Source organism: Diuraphis noxia, unplaced genomic scaffold (genome assembly GCF_037042655.1).
Source record: "Diuraphis noxia isolate RWA-SAM2 unplaced genomic scaffold, SU_Dnox_SAM2 contig0004, whole genome shotgun sequence".
In the NCBI taxonomy this organism is placed as follows: Eukaryota; Metazoa; Arthropoda; class Insecta; order Hemiptera; family Aphididae; genus Diuraphis; species Diuraphis noxia.
Window position 1 is genome coordinate 14,531,092 of NW_028301714.1, and position 8,967 is coordinate 14,540,058.

The 8,967-nt window shown below is 26.5% G+C and overlaps 1 non-coding gene across 1 annotated transcript; it reads right to left on the reverse strand.

Moving 5' to 3' along the window:
- Nucleotides 1-315: 315 nt before the first annotated feature.
- On the reverse strand, nt 316-388 carry TRNAK-UUU (transfer RNA lysine (anticodon UUU)). The gene has a single exon. It is a non-coding gene; the product is annotated as a tRNA-Lys (tRNA).
- Between the last annotated feature and the right edge of the window lie 8,579 nt (nt 389-8,967).

The following is an 8,967-nucleotide window of genomic DNA, read 5'->3' on the forward strand; positions in this document are numbered from 1 at the left end:
TATTTAATGTTTATTTAGGATTTATTTATAGAATTAATAAAATTACCGCAGAATATTACGATTATATCGTGAAATCTATTCAAAACATGACAAAATAATAGTAAAAACTATGACCGACCAAGATTATTTGTTCAGTCGCCGTGGTACGAGGTGCGCCATCTGTTGAACGCGGTCGGTGGTCACGGTTTTGAAAATTTCATGTTTTGGTACGTTTTAACGTGACAACGAATGAAACAAGCTCTGGGTAAACAATCAATGCAAATGGTGGTTTCTAGAAAAGTGGAAAACAATCATGTGAAAAACTTGCAAAAAGTTCGCCCGGACAGGGACTCGAACCCTGGACCCTTAGGTTAAAAGCCTAATGCTCTACCGACTGAGCTATCCGGGCTATTAGAGCGATCGCTGAAATAACATTATTTAAATATCACGCTGGTATGCGTTCTACGAATACAATTTTATCGAGCTTGATAAGGTATAATTATTACAATATCGCACAATTTTGTTCGTATTTTCTATGAAACGCTTACTGTTCGGACTAAAATAGATTTTACCACTCCACTCTCGTGTTTCTAAAGTTTTGTTTTTTTTTTAAATGTGATTTTTAAACTGTTTGATATTTTTTTGTGGCGGAAATTAATATGAAAGTTAAGATATAAATACTCATGACGAGTGGGTGCATCATGCAATCATAAATTGAAAATTTGAAGACTTGGGGTTCAATTCTTAATACGGAGCGTAGAGATAAGAGACTGTGCCGAGTGAGTTCCAAAAACACGGTCTGCTTTTTTTTGGAAAATGTACTTTAGTTTTCTGACTGACTTTTTGACATACGTTATTATATTATATTATTATTATTTATATTATTCGATCGTTCAAAATATATAAATATCATTAATTATGGTTATCGATTCTATGGATCTATGATCTATCCTCTCATCGCCCCCCTCAAAAAAACTCTCGTTTAAACATCACTCAGATTATACAATACAACCGTTCACCAAGGCATATATTTTTCTTATTAGGCATACGAATATATGATATGTCATCGTCATGTACTTTAATACTACTATGGTATAATAAATAATATAATTATATAGGCGCCTATTATATTATTATAATATACTATCAATATTGTTTTTTCAATAATTAAGCACCTATTATGATTTATGAATTGTAATATACTGGTAATTTTAAAACAGACACGTGGGTACCTATATAATAGACTCAGCACTTAGTACTAATAACCTACATAATATTATGACTAGATAATATTATCATATGATATACCTATTTATACCGTATACCTATGTAAGTTTGTTTGTTTATTTTATCATTATTAATTTCGTCTTTACCTATGGTATACCTATTGGCTATCACAGGAAAAATCCAATAGTATTTATTAATAGTAAGTATTCATGCAAACGCGTATCATATTGGTTCATTTGGTTCCGACAAATAGAGCTGGATCATATTTGTTATAAATTATAATTATTGTAATATAATATTTAAAACATTATTTTATCAAACACTGACCATTGGTCGTCGACTATTGATTAATATTAAACATAAATGGGCACGATAATAGTATATTATATCATATTGTATAGCATGCGAGTATATATGAATATTTCTTTTGTGTAATAATTATAATACTATTTCATGTATTTTTATTTAAGGAACGATTAACTTGGCAAATGATTAAATCGCCATTATATCTATAAAAAAGTTCATTAGAATTTTAAGTGATTAAATTAAGGAATATGTAACTATACTCGTACGATAATAATTAATAACAATAATACAGAATCATTCTATAAAATATGATATGGCTTGAACGCTTAAAGAAAAAAAATATAGTTATAAGTTATTATAATAATATGTATGTATTTATATATTATATAGTTTCTTATACCGTGAATCAAATAATATTTTGAACTTTCCATTCTATATGGTTATACAGCGCTCTAAGTCTCTCGATTTCATAATAAATTATATATTACACAATATACATTATAATATGAATAAGTCATCATATTATCAATATAAAACCTTAATAAAAAAAATATACATATATATTTACTAATATTTGTTATAACTTATCACTATTATCGGACATAATATAATTTATATTATTTACGTCACAGCAACCAAAAATATCGAACATCTATATAAATTAATGGATACATTCTCTAATATTCTTTATTATACGAAATATTCTTTTATCTTGAAATATTCTAAAATATGCAAAAAAAACTTTTGCCCTTATTACACCTGTTTCATGATTCGTAAAGATTTCGAACCCCCGTCTGACTGCATAGACTCATAAAAAATATGTAAAAGAATATAATTCCGGGCTCTAGTTATAAGGGTTGTCCTTAAAAATTTATGTGTGAGCGTCATGTACTAACCTAACCTACAAATATTTGTTTTATTATTTTGGTTGCATTTTACTATACTACTGTTAACTGTGTAAGAACAAACATTTGGAAGTTGCCTATAATAATGAGAATATTATACTTTTGAAAATTTTATTTTTGGAATGGGAATTTTTTCTCTATTATCATTTCCTAAATTATTTACTATCTATACATTACACACGCACACGTGTGTACATGTTTAAGGTATTATACATAATATGACTAAACTTGTAAAATGATAGATTAATTAATTTATTATATTACAAATGTGTTGCATACGTGTTACTATGTGTCTATGTGAGTATAACGAAAACAAATATTGTCGGTTTAATGTCCCCTTGACATCATATTGAGTGTTGAATAATATACATGCCAACGTTATTTAGTGTAAAATAACTACGAAATATACCGCTTTAACTACGATGATTTATTGATTTTAATATTTTCAACCAATGCCGGGAGGGATGGATTACAATAATATTATGTATTTCCCCCAAAACTTTAATGTAACACATAAATCCTATATAAATCTTCGAAAATATCAGAACAAATATAGTAAAATGATAAAATCATTAATAATAATATTAGGCATATGTGTAAGGGTAATAATACGATTAGGGGCATTAACGGTTTAGAGTTAAGAATTCATATTGAACTTGACATTTCGGGATGGGCTGCCTACTCTGCAAACATAACGCACATAAAAACGACTGAACGAACTGAAGTTATTTACTAAAATATATACATATGCGTTTTACCTATTCTTCCTAGTTAGTAGGTACCTTGATAGTTGATATACACAATAAAATGTGTAGTGTGTACACATTAAATTTAACAGACACAGTAAAGACAAGTAAACAATAAGTTCTAAGAAAATATAAAATATATAACGTTTATATTTTGTATACTTATATTCCTATTTCAAGTGAGATCGATATTTAGATAGCAAGTTTCGTTATATATTATAATTATTTTGAGTTAATTTTTAGGAATTTTTTTTATCGGCACTATAATTACATAGGTACTAATGTACGAAGTTTTATTTTATATTTTCTTAAATTATTTCCCGATTTTTGTCTAAGTTAATGTTGTTATTAGTTACTTATAACTTTATAACTTATAGGTATTATAATATATGTGCAACTGCAAATTTACAAATGCTCTAAAATTCTTAAAATATGCTTTAAAATTTCTTATTTTTCAAAGATGAGTGTACTACTACGTAGTACGTGTATAGAATATTCGATAGGTTATGATTAAAAAAATTTTAAAAAGTTAAAAAAAAAGTATTGTTGACAATAATCTATTGTGTGAGGTGTAACCATATTGTTACATCATACAAGATTATACGAAGTACTTAGATGCATTAAAATGCATAAACAAATTAATGCAATAAAAACGTAAATAACAATTTATATGTAATTCTTTGCGTTTTAAGATACGGGTAGAATGTGTGAATACGTACAATTAAATATTCCATTTAGAATGGTTGTAACTTAAATCAGATTTATATTTCACTATTTATTAAGTATGATTTATTACCTAACAGAGTCGATCGATATTCAAACTTTCATTAAAATAATAAATTCACTGCTCCTCTGTTTATACTTCAAAGTTCAAAGGAATACATAATACAATATAAAATAAATATTTTTACATAATATTGTATGGGTATGATTGTATGAATATACATATATATACAATGTACACATGTCTTTATAATATAATCATATAGATTGGGCGAAAATGGTTATTCGTTTTGAACTTTTGAATACACTTTTTACTCATTTATTTCCATATTTAAGTCACTAATCACTGCACTTAGAATATATATTACAAGATTACACAAGATTCTGAAACATAAATGTACATTTTTGTGAGTCATTATCAAACATAAACTATCCCAATTACGTGTCGTGCACACGTAGTTGGTATCTACCCATTATATTATATATTTTTTTTATGGTACACATTCGATTGATATTCCTGTTATTCGTCGAGTATGAAACTTGAAAGAGATCATTTTACTGTTGATACGTTGGAATGTATGTATTTATGTATTGCGTTATTCTCAATTTTTCGAAGAATTATTTTTTATACTATTTAGTGGAAACTGATTGTAATAACTCCTTTATCGTTTTCGTTAATGATTATAAAATAATAACTTCTATGTTATTTGTAAGAAGACAGTGTTACGAATACCTTCACCATAATATTTAAATATTATTTCTTAATAGTTGATTGCCTTTACAGTGCCTACACACGTTAAAATATATTTTCACATACCATGTACATATTACGACATATTAATTATTAACTATTATTATAAGATATAATAATGATAATTACTATTATATTTATATAATATCAATTTGAATCTAATTAAAATAGCTTAGACTTCCCACGTGACATCAAAATATATTACATTTCCAGATGCAGGATTTTCTTTTTGTGAATGTCTTATAGGTAGGCGATAAACTGATAATTTTTTTTTTTTATTATTATTAAAGAAATAACCCTAAGCAACTTGGCCATTGGGATAAGATACATTTAAACTGATAATTGTTAACTAACATACCGAGTTATGTTATGTTAACACTGTACAATGAACTTATGGTAAACAATTAATTTGCATTAACCAATAATTATATTTTATTGTAATATTTTTTTTTTATTTTAAAGACTCTTGCATCAAAATAAAAAGCTACAAAAACTGAAAGTAGGTATTCGACCTTTATCTGATGTGTATACAAAAATGTTCTATAGCACTGATTATGTAGGTCTTTAATCTTTGTACTAGTGTATTATACGTGTTTATTCTATACTAATACTGTTATAGTTTTTACACGAATAGGTACTAAATAATTTGAATTTTAACAGACGTCAATTATTATTTATTTCTTGCTTGTTAAAAGTGTTATATTATAATCCTTAAGCGTTTTGTAAAAATAAATTTAATACATTATAAATTATAATGAAAGAAATCACGCGATTATAGTTATTCATATATTTGATCTATATTTTACTGTTCATATAATAATATAAGACGTAATAGTCGTTTGCAGACTTAAAGTATATATCAAGTTTTGTTTGTATTTAAATATTGTAAACATTATAATGCATTAAAATATCATTATTTAAAATCCAACCAAACATTTTTGCAGAGTAAAATGTGTAATTTTTATTTGTGTTTGATTGTGACGTGGTTGCTTATGTGAGATAAAAGTATTCGTTGTATAGTGATAATTGATAAATATAATATATTATTGTATACTCTAAAAAAATTAAAAATATAAGTCATTAGGAATAATTATACTAAATTAAATTGCTTTATTATAATTATAGATTATTTAACCGAACGCATTGATGATGTTTATAATAATAAGTATTAATATATTATTTTACGATTTAGTCATCAAAACGGAATGAAACGATCAACTATTTCACAACCGTATATTTTATAATAATGCGTCTACGCATAACATATGTCGAAATCACGGAAAGATTACAGGAAATATAGTTTTTCAGGGATGGGGTCGTAGGGGGAGAAATTTAAGAGGTGCTAAATCAAATGATATATGAATTATAGGTATTATATAATAATATCATATTTTATTTTACACATTTTTTTACATATTTCGTAACAATATAATTTCAAAAAATAAAAAAGTTCCGACAACGGTGTGCTACTTGAGAAGTCTCACTATAATATGTTGAGATAAATACTTAAAACTTTAAAACTTATTTAATTTTTATACTAGTTCACTTTGGATTTTTAGGGAATCGAATAAAACAACTATAATTACACGAAAAATGATTTCAAAGTTTAGGTCTCGTGGCAGAAAAAAATTAGGAGCGTCGTTGTAATCAATATAAACAATAACAAAGTAGTTCTCAGTTTAGTATTTTTAGTGTTTGGTAGTGGTTTTATTATATATTGGATCTTAGCTTCTCAATAGAAAATGATGGTTAAATTTCAACATTGTTGAATATTGCGAAATAAGGTTGCTATAACCTCTAGGGTGTCAATGATATTTCAAAGGGCCAAGCTCACGAGAAGTTCATACACTAATAATATATCTTGAGTTTATATACATGATATGTTACAAATACGTATATATTGTACTATTATTAACAATATATATATTATAACCTAACTGCCATAATTGATATAGTGCCATTGTTTTAGGATAAAAATTCTTAATTTATAATATTATACCTACTATTTTATTTATTGTAATGGCAGATTATTTATGCTTTATCTACCATTTATATGATAGATAGGCTCAAAATTCAAAAATCATGCCTACCAAGCTATGTGTTATATATTTAAAAATGTTGTTATACTTGATGTAAGAATTGTATATTCATATTTTTTATCAGACACCTGTCGCAGCAATAATATTGATGAATCATGGATTACGTGAGTTCTGCAACGCGTGTAAAATGTAAACAAATCGCGTACCTAATATATATATTTTTCAGAAACTGCGTCGTCCTTAAAAGTTTAGTTGTATAATTGTGTTATACTACATGTATAGTTTCAAAATCAAATTTTAGCCTTAAAATATGCTTACTACACATTTTCCCCACAAAAATCTACTGCAGCTGCTTGTCGGATAGGGGTACGACCCCTATTTTTAAATTAAAGGGTACTATGATTAGGGGACCTCCTATAGTTGCCATTTGGATTAGATTGGGGGTAGATGTTTGGAAGGGAGAAACCATGATCACCACCTGGATAATAATATTTTAGTTAACGTGAAAGATCTATTTTTCACTTGTGTAATATTTTATAGTTTAAAAAAATATCAATTGTAAATAATAATATTGTTTACTTTTCAACAGAGAACGGAAGTATCGAGGATTGTCAGTATTTTACGAAATATGTAATATCCGGGATAAAGATAGTTAATGATGTGCATATAAACGTAAATAGTTTATTGGACATATTGTGTATAATCATTTTAATAGTTTAGAATTTTGATAATATATATGAGGTTATACTTATCAGTTATAGATCCTAAAACCAAGTAGATTTACTATATATTTATCATATAAAACATAAAATAATGAGTAGCTGAGAAATGTTGTGTCAATGCACTCTTAATCTTGTAATAATATAATAGCTGAAATAAAATTTCATACATTGGTACGCTAATAATATAGGCTTATATCACGAGTGGCCGCTCGAATAAGTTTCCAAAAAAAAGCCAAAATCAAAAAAATTCAGAAAATTAATGATTGCCATTTGACGTTGTCTATTTAATCTATATAATATATGGTTCACAATTCAATAATAAATACCGTATGTCTACGCAAATGTTTACGGTTTTTATTATAATATGGCGCCATTGCTATCGCGACAAATATTTGGAGCATCAATTCTTAAACACAGCAAATTCACAATAGCATGGGAAATCCTTTACACCAAATATAATCATTAATCAAACAGCGCTAATTAGGTTTCGTGATATTAACTATAAATTGCTTGTAATCATCGCTATAAAGTACATAGTATAAATTTATAATAACAATACGTAAAGCGCAATGGAGATTTACACTCTTTGTGACAAAGCCGCAAACCTTATTGTTCGATTTTTTTTTAAACGTCACAAAGTGAATAATACATTATAATAGATACAGATTTAGAATAGAATACCATTTATCATAGAACTAATACATTTAACAATTTAACATAAAATTATATGGTTTAACAATCTCCTGTAAGCAATCAAGCTTGTGTTGGAGGTTGAGAGTTATATATTGTGCATATATGTGGATAATCTTAGAATAAATAAAATAATTTAAAAATCGACAATTAAACATTAATTAAATAAAAACAAATAAATATATAAATATTATTAATTATAAATACAATTACAGATTATAGGTACATTTAATATTATCATCAGATTTTAAAATTTTTTTTGATATCATTTATTAGTTTATTATATTATCAAATTGAAAAAATATACATGCGATCCCCTTTGGTGATTTAACCACGTAACCTCAGGCCTCAGCCCTCAGCACAAAGAAAAATACTATATTTGGTCAATGAGTTCTAACGTATTTCCCCTATTAACTGAGGATCAAAAATACATAACCATATTGAAATATAAATCATTATATTTATTATTTTTCAATGAAAACAATAAGTGATTATATAATTTGTAACAATTCAAATGTTCAATGTTTAATGATGACCGACGATGGACTTCAAGCTCTCCGGGATCTGCATTTGTGGGTCCGTGGGTGGCTTTATGTTAACCAGGCAACCTTATAGTCACGCCATCGATAATAAAGATTATATTGTTATATTATTATTATTATTATTATTATTATATTATTATATTTTCGTGACGTAAAAATATTATTATTCTATATCATATTATTTCGAACACGTGTTTTCACATGTGAAATTATGAATCGTCTACTATGATGGCCTTACGTGTATAAAAAAAAGCGGGAAAGTGGTATTAAATTTTCGAGCTTTTCTATCCGACAGATAATTTTTTATCAATATTAATTTAAAAAAAACTAATAATGA